Raw genomic sequence first — 21,777 nt, forward strand, 5'->3', positions numbered from 1 at the left:
CTCAAACATTAACGTTGCCACTTCCTTTGTTTCCTTGTGCAAAACTATGTATCTGGGCCATAAAATCCCAGAAAGATGGAGACGACGAATAATTTCTTTTTTTCATAAAGTAAGGAGTCTGTGGTAATTCTTCACTGCAAAGGGCTGTCGAGGCTGGGCAATTAAGTATATTTAATAAGGGGTGGCGTTCTTTTCAGGAAGAAATGTGGGAGGAGATGTAGTCTTGGTAGCTGTCGGACTCGGTGGATTTGTAATAGGTGTCTATGGTTAGTTGGTCGCCAGAGATGGTGACGGAAGGTCCAGGAAGGAGAGGGTGGTGGGTGAGATTGGTCAGGTGAATCCTGATCTCTTATTACAAGCCCACCGACTACCACAGCTGCCTAGGCTATGCCTCCTCCCATCCGACCTCCCTTAATGCCAATTCCTCCGCCTCTGCCACATCTGTTCCCAGGATGACTAATTTTACCTCAGAATGTCCCAGAAACCTCTTTCTTTTGAGATAGTAACTTTCATTTCCACAGGATTAATGATGCGCTCCAGTGCATCTTCTCTTCGTCAAGCACCACTGCCCTTGACCCCCACCCCTGGAAATGCAACAAGGTCAGTATCCCAGGTCCACAGCTTCCACATCATCAACCTCCACATACATTGCAACACTCTCCGCGACTTCCTTCAACTCCAAACGGACACCTTCACCAAAGATAAATGCTCCTCGTAGTTCCAATCAGCGTCCCAAAGAGACATTCCCCTCCACGACTCTCTTACTACGTCCACGCCCCCCACCAGCGCGCACACTACTCCTGACACCTGCAGGAATTGGAAAGCTTGCGCCAACGCCACTCGTCTCATCTCAATCCAAACGCAACACAGGGATCATATCACCTCCTTCAGAAATTATCTCTACCTCTACCAATGTCATCTGCAGCAAGCATTGCTTCCAATGTGGTCTTCTCTACACCGAGGAGAAAGGATGCCTTCTTGCAGATCGTTTCAGAGAACATCACTGGGACACTCACACACACCAAGCTCACCACCCCGTGGCTGAACATTTCAACACCCCCTCCCACTCCATCAAGGACACACAGGTCCTGGGCCTCCTCCACTGCCAACCCGACACCAACAAACGCCTGAAGGAAGAACATCTCATATTTCGCCTTGGGACCCTGCAAACTCACTGGCTAAATATGGATTTCAACAGCTTCCTCATTTGCCCACGCCCCCACATTATCCGAGTCCCAGGCGGCCCACTTGACACCACCCTCCTCATCTGCCCACTAATTCCTTCTCTGTCCAACCACCTTCTCCCTCACCTTCATTCACCTATCCCTTTCTCAGCCACCTTGTCCCCAATACCACCCTCTCATTTTCATCTCTCAGCACCCCGCCCACAAGCCTCATTCCTGATAACGGGCTACTGCTGGAAACATAGATTCTCCTGCTCCTCGAATGCTGCCTGAACTGCCTTGCTTCCCCAGCAACACACTCGCGTCTCTGACCTGCAGCATCTGCAGTCCACACTTTCTCCTGTGTTTTTGAAATACCTCTCCACTATCTGTTACTCCCTTAGTTTTAATGTCATCTGGAAACTTGCTAGTCAGGCAACGTATACCTTTCTCCAAAAAAAAAGTACATGAAAACTAAAGTGATCTCAGCACCAATCCGTGTGTGACATTATTAGTCACAGTTCTCCATTTTGAACAACACGATTCCATAATTCGTTTCTGTCTCATGTTGCCAAGCCATTTCTATATCCATTGAGCTATTACACGCTTGACCCCATGAGAATTGCCCTTGTCCACCAGGGAATGACATCAAGCGCCATACTGAAGTCTACGTACTTTGCAGCCCTTCCCTCGACATCAACTTTGTCACTTCCTCAAAGAATTCTATTGTTTGTAAGACATGACATCCGCTGCAAAATAACATGTTGCCTTACACTGATAAGCCTATTTTCCTCCAAATGGTAATAGATCCTATCCTACAGTATCTCAGCCAGCAACTTCCCTACCACTGACGTCAGACTTACGGGTTAATAATTACCTGGATCATTCCTGTTTACTTCTTTAACAACAGGCAATATTATCAATTCTCCAGTTCTTTGGATCACACCCGTGTTAAAGAATGCTGAAAAAAATATGTAAAAACCCCAGCTTGTTCCTCTCTCTGATCTCTCATTAACCTGCGATAGATCCCATCCGGACCTCCGCATTTGTCCACTTTCATGCCTTTCAGAATACCAACATTTCCTCCTTCCTTATGCCGACCTTGCCCGAGAGTAATCAAAATCTATTCCTAACATGAACAACCGTCATTCCCCTCTCCCCAGTGAGTAACGATGCAATGTACTCATTAAGAATCACTTGCATTTCTACTGACTCCAAATATAGCAATTTTGCTGTGCCCTTGTTGGGCCAATCCTTACTCTAGTTGCACGCTTTTTCCTTTTGTATGAGTAAAAACGATTGAGATTTTCCTTAAACCAGCATGTCTTGTGGCCCCATTTATCCTTCTTAATTCATCCTTTCAGGTTGGTCATACATTCCGATACTTCTACAAACCTTCGTCTGTCGTCAGTCGACTAAACCCTGTGCACGCTTCCTTTTTCCTCTTAGCTAACGCAACATGTTCACCTACCATCCATTGTTCCCTAATCTTGCCATTTCCATCTCTCATTTTCACAGTAACCTATCTCTCCTGAACTCGAATCCACCTCGCTTGAAAAGACCTCTCACATATCAAATATGGAATTCCCTTCAAACGGCTGCTTCCAATCTATCATCTCCATCTCCTCCCGAGTTTTGATATTATTGGATATCTGCCAATTTAGCAACTTCATTTTGGTCCACACTGGCCTTTGTCCATCAGTATTGTAAAACTTACGGTATTGTAACCAATATTCCCAAAGTAATTCCTACTGAAACTTCAAACACCTGGCCAGACTCATTCCCTAAAACCAGGTTCATTGCAGGGCCTTCACAAGTTGGACCAGGTACATACTGCGATAGAAAACCGTGTGGGTGGCACGGTGGCACAGTGGTTAGCACTGTTGCCTCACAGCGCCTGAGACCAGGGTTCATTTCCCGACTCAGGCGACTGACTGTGTGGAGTTTGTACGTTCTCCCCGTGTCTGCGTGGAGAACGTCCTCCCACAGTCCAAAGATGTGCGGGTCAGGTGAATTGGCCATGCTAAATTGCCCGTAGTGTTAGTGTAGGGGTATGGGTGGGTTGCGCTTCGGCGGGTCGGTGTGGACTTGTTGGGCCAAAGGGCCTGTTTCCACACTGTAAGTAATCTAACGACTGGATGCTCCGTACAAATTCATCTCAAACCATACCTGCACCACTACGTAAATACCAATCAATTTGGAAAACTAAGATCTCCCATCTCCACCACGCTGTTGTTCCGACATCATGTCATAATCCGTTTGCATATGCTTCTCCATCCTGTTTACCTCCCTTTCCTTCCCGCCCGAGGATATTTATCTGAGGATATTTAGATGCCAAAAAATACCCTTTTGTCAACCAAGTCTCACGAATCCCAATAGCATTTAAGAAGGTTAAGAAGACATTTGGCCTGCTTGCAGTAATTGCTCAGATCTTCGGTCATAGGAATTGGGACATCATGTTAAGGTTAGACAGGACAATGGTGAGGCGTCTCCTGGAGTACTATGACAATTATTAGTTACCGTGTTATATTGTGGATATTTTAGGTTGTGGGGAGTTCAGAAGAGATTTAGAAGGCTGTTTCCATGAAAATTGCGTTTGAATCAAACCCAATAAAACAGCTCAGTTTTGGTCAGCAGTATGCATATTTCTGCAAAGTTTGCTTTGTGAAAAATGGCTTCCATAGATATGTTTTGTCAAATCTGGTAAAATTTTGTTCTATAATCCCACAGCATTTTTAGGGTAGAACAGATTGGAGGTGTCAGCAAAATGAGGTACATACTCAGAGCCGGGTGATTTTCAGGGGTGGAGGTTAGAGATTGGATAGATCATTCTCAGGTTCAGAAAGGAAAGGGGCAGAAGGCTGCACGGACTGAGAATCATCATCGGGGGTTTCATCAGGAAGGGGAAATCGAGGCACCTGCGAGTTCACTGGAGAGGTGGGCGACAACAGTGAACTGAACCAAACATAGGGTTGTGTGTCGATTTACTTCGATTTCTCGTCCAGAAGTTTCAAATGCAAGGGAAAGCTGCAAGTCTCTCAAATTCGATACTGCCTCAATGGTGCGAATTTGGACCGGATGGGGATATGGGTGTATGCTTGAAATTTTGCGCACAAACTAAAGTATGTGACTTCTGTTTTTTGGAGGTTATCAGGTTATCTATTGTGTCCCAACTAATCATAGTTACTGAAAGAATGAAAATAAAGAATGTCGTGAAAGGCAGAGAGATCCGGCTGAGCTATTCGCGGAAGGAGGCTGAACCGGTATCTCTTCAGGACCTTCTGGTTTTCCTCCGGGGTTTCACACTCTTTTGCATTGCATCGCGTGCGTCCTTTTGCGCCTGCAACTGACCTTGCCTGAAGTGCAGATGAACAGCACGTCAAGGCACAGATCTTTTCACAAAGGCTCCAATTGATCCCGTTCCTAATTATTTGACTTGGTGTATATGTGAAAATAAACTTTGAAGTGTTTTGGATAACAGATGCTGGTATATCTCAATTGTTCAACATTATTGTCGCTGCGTCGTCAGTCGTTAGGATTGTTTTGTTTTATCCACTCAAACATCTGTCATTATTAGATTACATCCAAAAAAATGTATGCAATATAATTTTATCAATGCAAGTTGGGGACTAGTAAAAGTTCCAGGACGCAAGCAAGTGGTTCAACAAAACAGGACATTCTCTTTACATCATTTGCCTTTTTCTTCGACAAATCAGTCAGTCTTCAGCTCTTTACTCAGCCGCTTTCTGAACATCTGGGTGCCACCAAGTTTATAAAGAAGTCGTAACTATTTACTCCTCTCGCACGTGATTGAGGAGATCAACTAAAACAGACATCAGCGAATAAGGAACACAAAATTTCCAGCAGTGCCCACCCACATTATGGTTTGAGAATCGAGGGATAACCCAATTTGAAGCCATAGGTTCTGAAATTCAGCAGGGGCTTCCACTGTGATTACTGTACCTTAGGTAGGTCTGAATTGCCCGTCCTTATCTTGTCTCTAACCGGGTTTTGCTGGACAACCAATGGGACGAGAAAATTGGAGTATAATGTTGCCTGCTTGGCAGTTACTTCAGCGTGAGTCGAAGATTTTAATAACCGCAAGGCTGGTTGGACAAACCAGGATTACTGAAACGATGTGCCTTGGAGGTTAAATTCACTGAGTTTCCACAAGTCTCCGTTATAGTGGGTCACATCAAATATACCACGACAGCCAGTGTATATTCACAGAATTTCTCCTTGCTAGGATGTAAGCATACAGATCATCAGGTTACCTCCAAGTGTACATTCAGGACGCATCGCCCCACAATGGTTATATTTCCACAGTTAAAGCAAAAGCTCGTCATTCGTCCCCAGGAGTTACAGCTGATTTGCCCCCAGTCGTAAATGTGCAGTACTGAGGCCTGTCTGTCCCCATATCCAGGGTCCCCTTGTGAAAGGGTTGCTCAGCCGTGCTCGCTTGGTGGTCATCGGAGGTTCCTTCCAGGCCCAGTGGATAACTTGTTCCCAATCAAGCGTCTAGCACATAGTAGACGGCATGCGGGATCGCGAGTGCACTGGATATAATCATTTTTACCTGTAACTCGAGTCGTGGTTCGGTCTACTTCTGACCATTCCAATAGAAGATCACTGCTCACCCCATTTGCGACTGGAAATTCCTGGACTGTTTCGTTTTGTTTGTCTGGATCATGTCAGTGACAGCAGGAGGAAGAAACGTCGGATGAAACAGAAATGTATCAGCTTCTGGATTATTTTCCAAATGTGGGCTGTATAACACCTCCCTCAGAGAGGGACCACTTATTTCAGTTTAATAACACAAAACATTCGGATTCAGGCCACTCCCAGAACTCTGCTGACTTGACAACTGTATCATCCTTTGGACATATTGAGCAAATTGGGTGATTGTGATCAGGCACTCAGTATCTCGCTCTGATTACTCTGATTCACCGGATGGTGGCTGGTTTAGGATAGCTCAGCCCGCTTATTCCCATGATATCAGCCATGAAGACTGAACGCGTAATTTCAAGAGAAGGAAGGGTTTGTAATGCAGGGGTGAGCTAGGGACAATTGGGTGATCTTAACGACTCATTGAGTATCCTGGAATAAAGTCCCCATTCCTCATTCCTATCAGTGTCATCACCATCCTCAAATACCGGCAGTATCCCAGCCATAGGCTTGTATTCCTGAAGAGCATAACGTCTTTGTGTTTCGTCAACTATACGGTGCTGAAAAGCTCAGCAAGTTAAGCAGCATCCGAGGAGCAGTAGAACCGTCGTTTTGGGGAAAATGCCCTTCATCAGGAAAGAGGCGGGGAGGGAGGGGTTGGGGAGAAGCTAACTGAGGCGGGGGTAGTGATGATAGTTCGAAGTGGGGCGTGGAGTTGAACAGGTGCAAAGTAAGATAGAAAGATGAGACGTGTCATGAGGAAGATGCTGGGGTAACGTGAGGAAAGGGAAAATGAGGAAACTGATGAAATTCACATTGATGCTCCGAGGCAGAAGACAAGGCGTTCTTCCTCCAGGCGTCGCGTGGTGAGGGATTGACGATGAGGAGGCCTACGATCTGCATGTCCCCTACAGAGTGCGATGGGGGAGTTGAACTGTTGGCCAAGGGGTGGTCAGATTGATTGATGCGGATATCCCAGAGGTGTGAAGTGAAGCCTTCTAAATGTCACATCCTGTCTCCCCAACGTAGAGGACACCAAATCGGGAGCAACAGACCAGAAAAGACATGTGTGGATGCGTAGATGAAACATTGATGAATGTGGCAGACTCCTTTTGGGCATATAAGGAGATGAGTGGGAAGGTGTGGTCGCAGGTTTTGCAAATCCTGCGGTGGCACAGGAAGGTGTTGGAATGGGTGGGTGGCTTTTTATGTGGGCGTGATTCTGATAATGTTGTGGAGGGAATAGTTTTTACGGAAAACAGATATGTTTGTGGAGGAAAGTATATCTTTGGTGGTGCGGTCTGTTTGCAGTTGACAAAAATGATCGAGGAAGATGGGATGTATAAGGGAGATTGGTGGTGAGAAGCTGAGTGGTTGGAGGGCGAGTTTCGAGGGTGGAGGTGCGGGATGTGATTGAGATGCACTGGAGGGTATCATGCGTAACGTGGGTGGGAAATTTGTTTTTTTATAGAAAGAGGCCATCGGGTATGTTCTGTGGTGGAACCTGCCCTCCCGGGAGAAGATGCGGTGGTGGAAGAACAGTTGGGAATAAAAGATACCATTTGTGTAGGAGGCAGGGTAGAAGGACCTTTACTCCAGGTAGTTCCGGGAGTCAGTGGGTTTGTTTAAAATATCAGTTTTGGTTGGTCAGCATCAGTGGAGATGGTGAGGTACAGGAAAGGAAGAGTGGTATCAGAGATTGTCCAATGAATTGAAGGTGTTGTGGAATGTGTTGGTCAATTTAATGAACGTTCAACCTCCTCATGCGAGGACGAGGTGGCGCCGACGCAGTCATCAATGTAGCGGAGGATAATGTGAAGAGAGTTGACGGTCGAACTACGTGAGATGGTATGTTCCAATGGCCGACAGAGACAGGCATCGCTGGGGCCCTTGCGGTGCCCATGGGTCCCTCTTTCATCTGAAGGAAGTGGGATTCGAAGTAGAAATGTTTGAGGATAAGGACCACTTCAGCGATGGGAATAAACGTGTCAGTGGGAGGATATGAGTGGGGACATCGGGAGGGGGATAACAGAGGGAATGAAGGCCCTGTCCATGATAGATGGTGGTGTATAGTGACTTGATGCTCATGGTGATGATGTGCTATTGGAGGTCAGGGAAACTGTAGTCTTGGAGGAGGTCGAGGGCATGGGTGTAGTCGCGAACAGATGTGGTGTGTTCCCTGACTGGGTTTGGTTAGAACAGTATCGAGGCATACGGAGATGAAGTTGAAGACGCACACAAAGGCTGAGATGATAGGTGCTGGGGTACCCAGGCTTGTAAGTCTTAGGGCGGAGGAGGGATTGGGTGGAGCGGAGTTCACATACTGTGAGTTTGGAAGCTGTGGTTGGGAGACACCCTGAGGTGATGGGTTTGTGTACTGTTTGAGAGATTCTGGTTTGATGATGGGAGGTGAGGTCTTGGTCAATGGGGCAGTAGGAGGAAGTGTCTTTAAATTCACACTCGGCTTCAGTTGTGTACAGGTCAGTGCGCTAAACTACTACAGCAGCCCGCTAGTCCGATGGTTTGAAGGTGAGTTTGGAGTTGGAGTAGTGGGAGTGGACGGTTGCATGTTGTGAAGATGAGATGTTGGATTGGGGGAGTGCGGTGGACAGAGTTACGCAGTGAATATCTCAGTGTAGTTAGACATAAATAGTGATGGCAGCAGATTTCTGGCCCTCTTAGCGATTGTGGGGGTGTTTGTCTGCTCTCATAGCGACCATGGCTGTGGTGACCACTGTCAACACCACTGCCCCCAGAACCCCGGGATGAGCATCACTTCCCAAATATCATCACTCCCGGTTCCCCAATACCAAGCCCACCCCAGTTACAGTCTCTGCCCCCTGGCAGATCCAGCCCCATTCCAGGATCTGGCCCCTAGCTCTGCCAAGTTTTAACTTTCTTCCCAGATCTCTCCCTCACTGAGTGCAAACAAACATTAGTATAGGCCATACCTTTATTCGCATCCCATCCCATACCAACGAATTTAATATGTGTTGTGACATCAAACACTGCTGCCATGCCAGCCTCTGAGCTCACTTTCTCAACGAAGACTTCTTCCCACCATCCAAGGACCCCATAACTCACCTACAAAACACTCCGTCTCCCTGCTCAAACCATTCCGATCAGTTTCCCGCCCTCGAGCCGTTTACTTTGAAATGCCGACGAGATAGTCACAGCCTCAACCTGTCCACAGACTTCCGCACACCAAGGTCTTACACTCACAAAGCCCAGCTCACCACTCCCTTTGCTCCAATGGTCAACTCATCATCAAACCAGCAGAGACGGAGGTTCAGTGATCATTTGGTGCACTGACCTCTACACTGCTGAAGCCAGGCACCAACTTAATGACACCTCCTCCAACCACCCATTCGACCACGACCTCACTCCCAGCACCAACCGATTATCTTTCAGACAGTACGCAAACTCATCACATCAGGACATCTCCCAGTCACATCTTCCAACGCTTCGGGAACTGCTCACCACCCAATTCAAACCCATATGGAAGATCTACAAGCCTGACCACCTCCGCCGGCCTGTCATCTCAAGCAGGTCGTGCTACAACGAATTCATCTCCAAACACCTCGATATTGTCATTCCCCTCCCCCCCACAAGCCTCACTCCGTGACAGGAATTCCCCTCATATGTTTGGGATACCGCGAACGCCCTGTAGCTCCTCCAAGATTTCCGTTTCCCTGCCCCGCATTGCTTCATCTCCACCATGGACATACCGAACCTATAAACTTCCACCCGCCATGACCAGGGCATCAAGCCGTCCATTTCTTCCTCTCCTGACCACTCCACCAGTACACTTCCACTGACACTCCAATTCCCTTCTGAACTGGCCCTCACACTCAACAATTTCTCCCTTCGAATGCTCCCAATTCCTCCAGACGAAAGGAGTAGCCATGATCACCCGTAAGTGCCCGAGCTATGCCTGCCTTTTTGTAGGTGACGTGGAACAGTCTACCTCCCGCAACACTGCAGACATCTTCCTCCAATACATTGATGACTGCTTTGGCCCCATCTCATGCTCCCACGTGGAGGTAGAACAGTTCAACTTCAGCACGCATTCCACCAACATGTTAAATTTACCTGGACTATCTCTGAAACCTCTCTCCCCTTAATGGACCTCGCCATCTCCATCAACGTTGACCAATTGAACACTGACATTTTCTGCCATCCCAACAACTCCCACAGCTACCTGGATTACACAACATCCCACCCGGCCTCCTGCAAAAAAAATGTTATCTTTTATTCCAAAATCCTCTGCCTTTTCCACATTTACTTCCAGGAAGACCACAAAACATACCAGATGGCCTACTTCTTTAAACTCACGTGGCTGATGATGCCTTCCAGTGCATCTCATCCACATCCCGCATCCAACCGTTGCAAATCCAGAATCTCGTTCCTCACCTTCCATCTCACCGTATAATCCGCATCACCATCCGTTATATCTGCGAACTACAAATGGACATCACCAGAGATATATTTCTCATCCCAGTCCGATCAGCATTCTGTAATGAAAATTCCCTCCAAGACTTCCTCCTCAGAATCATGCACCCTAACATTCCTCCCTCCTCTCCAGACCCCTTCTTCTGCAAACGCAGTAACTGCAAAACCTGTGCCCACACCTCTCTCTCAACTCCATCTAAGGCCGCAAAGAAGCCTTCAGTATTCACCAATGTTCCACCTGTATTTCCACACATGTCATTTACTAAACCATTTGCTCCCGATGCAGTTTCCTTCATATCATCTCCGGGGCACCCGTAACAATCAACCTAACCTCGCCGTGGCCGAACACTTCGCCTCCTACTCCCACTCTGCCGAGAGCATGCAGCTCCTCAGCCTCCTCAATCAGCTGTCCTTTATCATCCGAAGTCTGAAGGAAAAACGTCTCATCTTCCGCTTCGTGACCTTCCCACCCCAGGACATCAATTTGGATTTCACCGGTTTGCACATTTCCCCTCCACCCGCCTTACTCCAGGGCCAACCTGTCAGCTCAGCACTCTCCTCAGGACCCGTCCATTCTGTCCATCTTTGTTCCCATCTATCCGTTCCACCCTCTCCTCCGCCCTATCACCTTTACCCCACCTTCAGCTACCTATTGCACTTTCTAGCTAAATTACCTCAGCCCCACCCCATCCAATTGATCTGTCCATTCCCACGTCAGCCAGCCTAATTCCCGATGAAGCCTTTTTGCCAAAAATATCAACTTTCCCGTTCCTCGGATTCTTTCTGACCTGCTTTGCTTTTCTCAGCAGCATACTCTTACCCATTATCTCCAGCATCTGCACTACCCACGTTAGCCTCTTTAACAATGTTTGTATATTCCTCAGCCTTAGTGGCCTTACACTGTTCCCCTTCGTTTAATAATTTTTTTTGGATCCATTCAAGATCAGCTAAGCTTGTGCGATTTCCATCTGGTGCACATATCTCAATCGCCCTATCACATGCTGAATTCTTTCAACTGGCCAGTAAGGTATCTTTCCATTCTTTAGTTAACAATGAATGAACGCAACAGCATTTCAAATTACGCAAGGACATAGAACACTGACAATGTATACAGAAATAAGACCAATCAATCCTGCCAAATAATTGTGATTTTGTGATTCAGTGCCATTACAATTGAATCTTAAAAGAAAATGAAATAAATCATGAACGATAATTCAGAGGTGGAAACTAAACAAGTGATGAAGACACTTTAAAAGTCACCAATAGAAATTCAATTTTTGAAAATTCAATATGAAAGTCTAAAATTTGCACAATTTCCAACCCTGCAGTCCATTATAATTATCTGGTGCTAACCCATTAATATAAATTCCAAATGAGAAACCTTAAGCAATTCTGACCAGTAAGTGCTCATTTATAATGTGAAAGGCTGTGAAATGACTGCATCTGCATTAAAACGTGTGTCTGCTTTCGTAGAGTCATAAAGTCATAGAGATGTGTGGCATTGAAACAGACTCTGCGGTCCAACCCATCTATGCTGACCGGATGTCCCAACCCAAGCTAGACCCACCTGTCAGCTATGGGCCTATAGCCCTACAAACCAGTCTTATTCATATACGCATCCAAATGCTTTTTAAATCTTGCAATTGTACCATACACCAACAGTTCCGCTGGAAGCTCATTCCATGCACATACCACCCTCTGCGTGAAAAAGTTACCCCGCAGGTCTCTTTTGTACCTTTCCCCTCTCATGCTAAACCCTCTTGTTCTGGTCTCCCCGATGCCAGGGAAAAGACTTTGCCAATTTACCCTATCCATGCCCCTCATAATTCTGTAAATCTCCATAAGGTCACCCGTCAGCCTCTGACGCTCCAGGGAAAACAGCCCCAGCCAGTTCAGCCTCTCCCTGTAGCTCAAATCTTCCAACCCAGGCAACATCCTTGTAAATCGTTACTCAACCTTTTCAATTTCACAACATCTTTCCGATAGGAAGGAGACAAGAATTGTACGCAATATTCCAATAGTGCCCTAACCAATATCCTGTACAGACGCAACATGATCTTATAAAATTCTGTACTCAATACTCTGACCAATAAAGGAAATGATACGAACGCCTTCTTCACCAGCCGATCGAACTTGCGACTCCACGTTCAAGGAGCAATGAAACTGCACTCCAAGGTCTCGTTGTTCAGCACCTCGCCCTCGAACCTTACCATTAGCGCAAAAGTCCTGCTAAGATTTGCTTTCCCAAAATGAAGCATCTTGCATTCATCTGAATTAAATTCCATCAGCAACTTCTCAGCCCATTGACCCATCTGGTTGCAATCAGAAGTAACCCACTTTACTGTCTACTGCACCTCCAATCTTTGTGTCATCTGCAAACTTACTAACTGCACCTCTTATACTTGCATTCAAATCATTTGTGTAAATTAGAGGACCCAGCTCCGATCATTTTGGCACTGCACTGGTCACTGGCCTCCACTCTGAAAAACCAACCTCCAAAACCACTCTCTACCTTCTACGTTTCAGCCAGTTCTGTATCCAAATTGCAATTTCTCCCTGTATTCCGTGAGATCGAACCTTGCGAATCAGTCTCCCATGGAACGCTTTATGGAAGTCCATATAGTTCACATCTACCGCTCTGCCCTCTTCAATCCTCTTTGTTACTTCCTCAAAATCCTCAATCAAGTTTGTGATGCATGATTTCCCATGCACAAAGCCATGTTGAGTATGCACAACCAGTCCTTGCCTTTCCAAATACATATACATCCTGTCCCTCAGGATTCCCTCCACCGACTTCAGGCTCATTGGTCTATAGTTCCCTGGCTTGTCCTTCATAATCAGTGGCACCACGTTAGCCAACCTCCAGCCTCCTGACACCTCATCTGTGACTATCGATGATAAGAATTTCTCAGCAAAAGGCGCAGCATTCACTTCTCTAGCTTCTCACAGACCTCGAGGGTACACCTGATCAGGTCATGGGGATTTATCCACTTTTATGCGTTTCAAGACATCCAGCACTTCCTCCTCTGTAATATGGACATTTTGCAAGATGTCACCATCCATTTCTCTACATCGATATCTTCCATTTCCTTTCCCATATTAAATGCTGATGCAAAATAATCATTTAGTATCTCCCACATTTTCTGCGGTTCCACACAAAGGCTGCCTTTCTGATCTTTAAGGGGCACTATTCTCTCCCCAGTTACCGTTTTGTCCTTTATATATTTGTAAAAACTCTTTGGATTCTCCTAGTTCTATTTGCCAAAGCTATCTCATGTCCCCTTTTGCCCTCCTGATTTCCCTCTTAAGTATACTCCTGTTTTCTTTATGTTCTTCTAAGGAATCACACGATCTCTCCTGTGTATAATTTACATTTGCTTGCTTCTTTTTCTTAAACTAACCCTCAATTTCTTTAGGGTTTCCTACACCTACCAATATTCTCTATACGTACCAGCCTTTCCTTTCACCCCAACAGGAATATACTTTCTCTGGGTTCCCGTTATTTCATTTCTGAAGGCTTCCCATTTTCCAGCCTTCACTTTACCAGCGAACATTTGCTCCCAATCGGCTTTCGAAAGTTCTTGCCTAATGCCGTCCAAATTTGTCTTTATCCAATTCAGAACTTCAACTTTTTGACCTGATCTATCCTTTTCCATTATTATTTTAAATCTAATGATGCTTAGAAGGGTAATGAGGCAGTTACATTCCAGAATATTCAAGTTATGGAGCTAAGACACACAAATAAGGGCTGTGACTAATGGCTGCCGAACCAAAATCTAAAACCTTCCAGCTGTTTCGTTTGCAATTCTAACAGAATGATTATAGCAAGTTTGTTTTGCCTCTACGTGTGTCCAACACCCAGGGGAAATACAACTGAGCATTTAATAATTGCCCCAAAATTGCCCAATTCATTAAATTCTGGATATCCTAAAGTAAGCAACTGGAATTACTGCAGATTTGCAAAGCTAATTAAAAATAATATTGGACACTCTAACGGATCGGGGCATCTAGGAGCATGCTTCATACCTTAGATTGTGTCCAGGGCTTATCAAATGGGGTTTCACCTGTCATAACCCTGGATCCACCAAATTTTTAAAAACTAATTTTGAAAAGCTGAAGATGCTCTCAGCATCACTTTCGGTCCAGAAACTAGGATCCCGTTCAGTAATCACGCCAATATCTTGTGGCCGATTAGCGAGAAGTGTATCAACATATCTAGTAGCATTTTGTCCCCGGCGAGCTTTCCATCTTATTTTTGAAAGGGACAAAAGAGCAAACGACCTCTATATTTGATCTCTCAAAGACTATCGGCCGGTGACCTGGAAGGACCAGGTTATCTATTACCTTGATTCGAGTATATTTATCACGACGCTTCTGTGTTTTCCTCGAGATGCAAATAGACTGTGATCAGCGAGATTAGATTCATTTGTCCCTGCTGTCAGACATTCTCCTGCATTTAGAATTCAGCAATTCCATTATCCTGGAATGGAAGAAAAGAACAACAGGAAGCAGAGGGCAAACACCAAATCAAACAGGCCAAAGCCGAACACAGCAATAAGACGAAACAGCAAAGCATGACAAGCCAACACAGATACAACAGAGAAACAGATTCAGACAGCAATTTCACGGAACAATAACCTGCGCCACACAAACCTTGTGTTATTGACTGTTTATTCGTGTGCTCAAGGGGAGAGACAAGTCGACCTTATGGTCAAAAGTCACTCCGACGAGATAGAGAGAGCTGACTGGTTGTGTAGGTTACAGTCATTGAACAATTAGCAAACATTCATTGCCCTTCAATGAGCAAGTGGGCACTCAGCCCAGTCACGAGCCCCAGTCGCATATCGTCTGGACAGTGCTGCTTAATAGTCGATCAGCAAGTATTAGTATGTGAATAAATATTGTAAGAGAATAAAATTTCCATCGTGGAACGAGTGCACTATCAGTTGCGAGGACATCTGCTGAACTTGCATCCATCTCACTGAGCCTGGGAACGTACAAGCTTGATGAAACAGACACTCATACAAGCATTAAAATATTTTCCAGGCTTTGAATATATGAAAACATGTTTGCGTGTGTTATAACACATCTCCCAGAAAAGGATACAGAAAGTCTCTTGGAAATTCCACGGGATCATGAGACATTTGCAACTCAAACCAGGAACATGCATTTCAGTGGCATGTTCGTATCTGGAAGATTGAGTATTGATGAGTCTGATCGACTAGATGTCCTTCATACCAGAATTTCGCAGGAAGTAGCAATAGATCTATCGATTGTGTTGCCAATCAATTTATTCTTCCCTATTCACTTTCGAAGGTTATAAATGCATTCCATTGATGCAAAAAAGGAAGAAGATGGACAATGTAGAACTACAAACCATTTAACCTTTCATCAACTAGAAGGAATTTGTTATAAAAAATGTGATATGTGATACTCAGAACGTAAGGGCATTCGGAGCAGCACCTGAAAATAGGAAGTTTAAAATTATGTTAAAATTCATTTCAAGGGAATCAGCATGCAGGTGATGAAACGTCGTCTCGATTGCAATGCTATTTTTCTCTCGTTCCATGGATGTTATCTGACTGGCTGTGATCCCGACTATTTCTTTTCAGTACAGGTCTCAGCATCTGATCCGACTCACAGTAACGACGTATTGCAACCCTCCACCGTGTTGATGAAACTCTATCTGCTAACTGTGTACAGTTTTGGTGTCGTGATGCAAAGCATCATATACTGACTACATTTGCTGTATGGAATTCTCCAGATTAATCCCTCAGATGCCAAGATTGTCTGATGAGTGAACTGGGACTGTTGTCAACAGTTTCAGGGAATGAGAGGTGATCGTAGTGAAACTTCGAAAAATCACATGGAGGAGATTGTCGATCAGAGGACCCAGAGAACTGTTGGAAGAGAAGCTTAGGGAGAATCCCAGTATATTCTGAGCATATATCAAACGTAACAAAATAGCCACGGGACCTGCCAGAGAAACAAATAACAATTCATGTGGTTCCACTGGATGGGAAACATATCAGAGATGTAAAATATAACCATAGAGAAGTGAGTATCAAATCATTGCTCAGGAATGTATTGGAAAAACTACGGAAAGGAGATAAAAGATTTCCATTTCGAGACAAGTTGTGAACAACAACAGTGATCATAACGTTAACGGAAGGTAGTTATTTGCAACAAATTTGATGAAATTTGTTTGAGATACTCGCTTAATTAGTTCGTTCAGAAGGACTTTGACAAAACCCCAAATAGGAAACAGATTAAAAAAAAGTAAAATATTATAATAATATGACCATTTTAACACATTACATTCGAAAATATTTTAGTGCAGGAGACAGTGAGCAGAAGAACAATGCCTCCTGGTCTGCTACAGGGTCAGCGTTGTGTTGATCATTATTTGTGGTATTTCTGAATGATGTAGAGAGGAATGTGAATGGGGAGTGTAATAAGTACATTCGCGCATTCCCTGCAAAGGGAGTTGTCACGGCCTCACAGCCATTATGCTACAGGAATATATGGATGCAATGGTCAGACTGGCAGTTCAATGGCGGATGAAATGTAACTCCATTAAATATGAAGTGATTCACCGAGGAAGAAGGAACGAGACGGCGAGTACTCAAAGAATTGGCAGCACATTAGCCAGCTGAGAAGAGGATTCTCCACGGACTCCTGAAGTGAATGGACAGGCTAATGGTCAAGTTAAAGAAGGTGTAAGGTCCAGTAGGCATCGTGTTTATTTATGGAGCCATAGATTACAAGGCCTGTGCAGGACTTTGTTTATGCCAAGATGGCACACTGGGTCTAGTTCTTCATGTCGCATCACAGGAAGGATGTGATTGTGTTATAGAGTTGATTACCGAGGATGTTCACTGGGTTGGAGCAGATCAGCTATGAAGAGAGGCTGGATAAGATCCTGTTGTTTCCTTTGGAGCAGAGAAGGCTGAGGAGGATGTGAATCAGAGTTACCAGTTTATGAGTGAAATGGACATGATGGATAGACAGCAGTTGATGGTTCATGTCAAAGAACGAGGAGCAAGCGAGAACACATTTGAAGTGAAGTCTTTGATGTTGTAAGAGGACCAGAAGAGCGATTTTCTTTCAAAGTCTATTGGAGTCTGGAATGTACTTCCTGAGAGGGGAGTTGTCACAGGTAACCTCACAACTGTCAAAACGTACTTGCACGAGTGCTTGAAGTGTGATAACATTCTCAGCCAAGGCCCTCGTGTTTGAATATCCGTCTAATTGTAAATCGTATTGTATTTCCGTCTGGTATCTGTGATTGTGGAAGGTCAATCATCGTGTAGGCTCAGTCTGGAAGTGATGCATTTCAAAAGTGTATTTGAGCATTGTGTAAAAGCGTGGGATCTAACAGCTTCTAAAAAGTATTCCAATGGCAAAGACTGGAGAAAGCCACTGCACCCTTGTTACACACTGAAACCAATGAATTGTGATTGGAGAGCAGGGAAATGGCTGAACAATGAAACAGCCACTTCCGTTCTGTCTTCGGTGAAGGAAAAATCAAAACAAAACTGCTCCCAGCAATACTGGGAAATTTACGTCTGGGGTGCAAAAATAAAATGAATTTATTGAATAAACAGTTTTGGAGAAATTATTGGAACTGAAAGTAATCAGCTGAGAAAAAGTCAAGATAGATTGATGAAGTGGAAATTCCATTTGAAAAACCGACTAATCGATAAATTACAGAAAAACAGTTTGCAATATGTTTGGATTTTAAAAAGGATCATTATTAATGTCTTAATCTTACTGTTAAAGATCAAATCCTATTGGATTGGGGCTAATATAAAGCCATGGTTGGAGAATAGTTAAGTTGGCATGGATCCGTGGGTAGAATTTTGGATTTGGATTTTCATTTTCTTGACACATGTATTTTGCACTAAAATACAATAAAATAGGGTGAATGTTTTCATTTGTTAACAGGAAATCTGCCATTTTGAGCAGTATAAGATCAAGGACATCAGGAGCGTTTAGACTGGCGAGAGTCCACCAATCCGGTGACAAGCCATGAACATTGATGATACATGCACCGCCATCCTTCATGCAACGCCTCGCTTCCATCTACATTGGAGACCATTGCTGTTAAATTTGTTAATACACATGGGCCATCTTGTGCCACTGATCTGGTCTCTCCGATGATGCAGCAGCCACTAGATGGACGTTTGCTGGCTGAGGTTCCAGCTCAGCGAGCAAACCTACACCCAGAAACTCAACCTGAGGTACAAATCTTATGAAAACTCGGAAGCAGCCACGGATTGCACGTCTGATGTCTGTTTCACAAAAGCCAGTAATGACTCATTCTCTTGTGAACTGGGTCCAGTCAAGGTTCGCACTCTGCGCCCTCCTGCAGAACCGCCCATTGGCTCATCTCGAAGTCCACACCTGTGCCCATTTCCAGGTCAAAATTCGAGACACATCTCGAAGTCTACAACCTGAGCCAATCTCGAAGTCTCAACCTGGATCTATCTCTACGTACACACTCCAGGCCCTGCTCCAGGTTTACTCCTTGGCCCCAGCTCAAAACAACTTGATGTGCACTTTTTCAGATTAGATTCACAATAGTGTGGAAACAGGCTCTTCAGCCCAACAAGTACACACTGACCCTCCAAAGGGTCACCCAACCAGACTTATTTACCACTGATTAATGCACAAAAAACATACAAATAGCCATGAACAATTCACCCAGAAGAAACCCACACAGGCACGTGGAGAATGTGCGATCGCCATCATCAAGTGATGGCAGAGCTGAGATTTAACTAAGTAAACGACAAACATCGAGAAACCGGAGAAAAAAAATGCAAAACAGTCAGAGCGGCCAACCTGCAGCACAGGACTCCTCCACGACCACTATCTTCCATTCGAAACACTGGAATAAAGAAATGTTCAATACTGGGAATGGCAAATCCAGGCTGATCAGTGTACATAGACCAAGATGGGGCTAGGTGTAACATTGAAAAGGTTTTGAATCTCCTTGTATAGCAGTCACTGTTGGCATCATTACAGGACAGAACGTAGTAAGGAAGATAAATGCTGTTTTGACTTTGATTTTAGGGATTTGAGTTCAGGAGTAAGAGTGTCTGATCATAACTGTACACGGTCTTGGTGAAATGCATCTCGAACATTGTGCAGTAGATTAGATTAGACTTACAGTGTGGAAACAGGCCCTTCGGCCCAACAAGTCCACACCGACCCGCAACCCACCCATACCCCTACATTTACCCCTTACCTAACACTACGGGCAATTTAGCTTGGCCAATTCATGTGACCCACACATCTTTGGACTGTGGGAGAAAACCGGAGCACCCGGAGGAAACCCACGCAGACACGGGGAGAACGTGCAAACTCCACACAGTCAGTCGCCTGAGTCGGGAATTGAACCCCGGTCTACAGGCGCTGTGAGGCAGCAGTGCTAACCACTGTGCCACCGTGCCGCCCACGGTAGATGTGCAATTCTGGTTGCCTTCACGAATAACGCACAAGTGCACTGAAGGAGGACCAACTGATCACTGTGATGATACGCTTATTGAGTGAGCACGGTTTGGGCCTCCTGAGTCTGTCCTATATGACATTTCAAAAAATGAGTGGAGATCTCATGAAAATATATAAATATCTGACGAGTTGAGACAGACTTGAAACAGGGCTGATAATGCCCCTGCCTGGGACGTCTCAAACAAGGGGCCACATTCTTACCTATAGGCAGGACACTCTGCTTTGAAATGAGGATGAAGGTTTGCACTCAGAGACTGGTGAACCTGAAGAATTCTCCCCCACATAATGCTGTGGAAGCCAAGATACTGAATATAAATGAGGAGATCTCAACTCTCAATTAATGAGGAGAGGACATGTCTGGTTTTGGGAGACAGGCGTATCCATCAATTTATTGCCTGGGGAAACAAAATTGATGGACCGAAGTGGTAACTAAAGACTCTAATTTACATTTTTTCCGAAAGCTAATCACAAGGGATATGAGCATGTTGTGGGATTAGTACACAGAAGAGAAATTCGGCCATGAAATTGAATGGGCGAATACACAATGGTTTGGATGACCTGATCCTCCTCCTTTTACCGTGCAGTCTGTAAATTTTGTCATAATTTCTCAGATGTGACGAAGACGTCTCTGCAGTGTCGCCAGAACTGTGTCTCCCATCCCCTTTTTCGATCCCGTGCCTGTTGCCGTGTGTTCTGCCTGGTTTGATCTTTCCATACATTGCACCAGTTTAGGTGTCTTGGTTGGCCATTTCAGGCACCATTGAAGAGTGTATTACACATCTGTGTGATGGGAGTCACTTTCAGGCCAGGCCAAAAAGCAGGGGTCACTTGTATCCTGAAAGTACATTGGTAAAGTAAATTAGAATTTGCAATGGATATTGGCTTCACATGCACAATAACTGCCAGGAGATTTTAAATTTCAAAATTTTGTTACTTGTTTTTTAACATCCAACAGCTGCCAGAGCGTCAGCCTGGTCCGTATACGCATTCCAGTAGCATTTCCACAACAGTACCATTTACAAATGGGTACTTACCAGAAACCACACTGAGCAGATTATATTTCTTTGCGGCTCCCATATTTCCTCTATCTCTCGCTCTCACCCCTCCAAGTCACTCTCACAATACAAAATTTATCCAGCCCGGACCCCATCTCTCTCTCTCACCCCACACTCCTTTTCTCTTTCCTTCACTCTCGTTCACTCAAGTGTCCCTCACCCCCTTCTCTTTCTCACTCTTTCTCCCTCTCTCTCACTTCTCTCTCTCTTCAACCCAGTACATCTCTCTTCAGCTCTCTTCCTTCCCTCTCTGTCTCTCTTATTGTCCCAATCCTTCACTCTCTCCCTCCCTCTCTCACTATCTCCCTCTACTGACCCCTCCACACACCCCAGCTCAGCCTCTCTCTCGCCATTCTCCATCAACTCCTACTCCCTACCCCTCTATCTGTCTCACCCTCCCCTCCTTCATTCTCTTTCCCTCTCCTTCTCCCCTCTCTCGCCTCCTCACTCTCCCCTTCCTCTCTCTCTCATACCTCCAGCGCTCTCCCTTTCCTCCGAATCATCTCTCTCCCTTTCATGCTCTCTCTCCCGTCCCTTTCTTTATCTCTCCATCCTCCATTGCTCTGTTCCACCCCCCCCCCCCCCCACCGTCACTTCCACCTCTGTGGATTTCTCAATTCTCCATCCCTCTCTACCTTACTCCTCCTCCGTCTCTCTTCCCCCCATGGCCGCCATGTATTCCTATATCTCCCTCTCCATCTTTCTACCCCTGTCCACTCCATCTCTTTCTACCCGCCGACATCTCTGTCATCCTCTATCTCTCTCGATCTATCCTACCCACGTCCCTCTATCGTTCTCGCCTCCTCCCCTTTTCTCTCTCCCTACCCCTCATTCTCTTTCACTGTGCCTCCTGCCTCTCTCTTAATCTCAGCCCTGCTTCTCTGTCTCTCTCACTGCCTGTCCCTCTTTTCCTCTCTCCCTGTCTCTAA

The sequence above is a fragment of the Hemiscyllium ocellatum genome, chromosome 5 (genome assembly GCF_020745735.1).
Source record: "Hemiscyllium ocellatum isolate sHemOce1 chromosome 5, sHemOce1.pat.X.cur, whole genome shotgun sequence".
In the NCBI taxonomy this organism is placed as follows: domain Eukaryota; kingdom Metazoa; phylum Chordata; class Chondrichthyes; order Orectolobiformes; family Hemiscylliidae; genus Hemiscyllium; species Hemiscyllium ocellatum.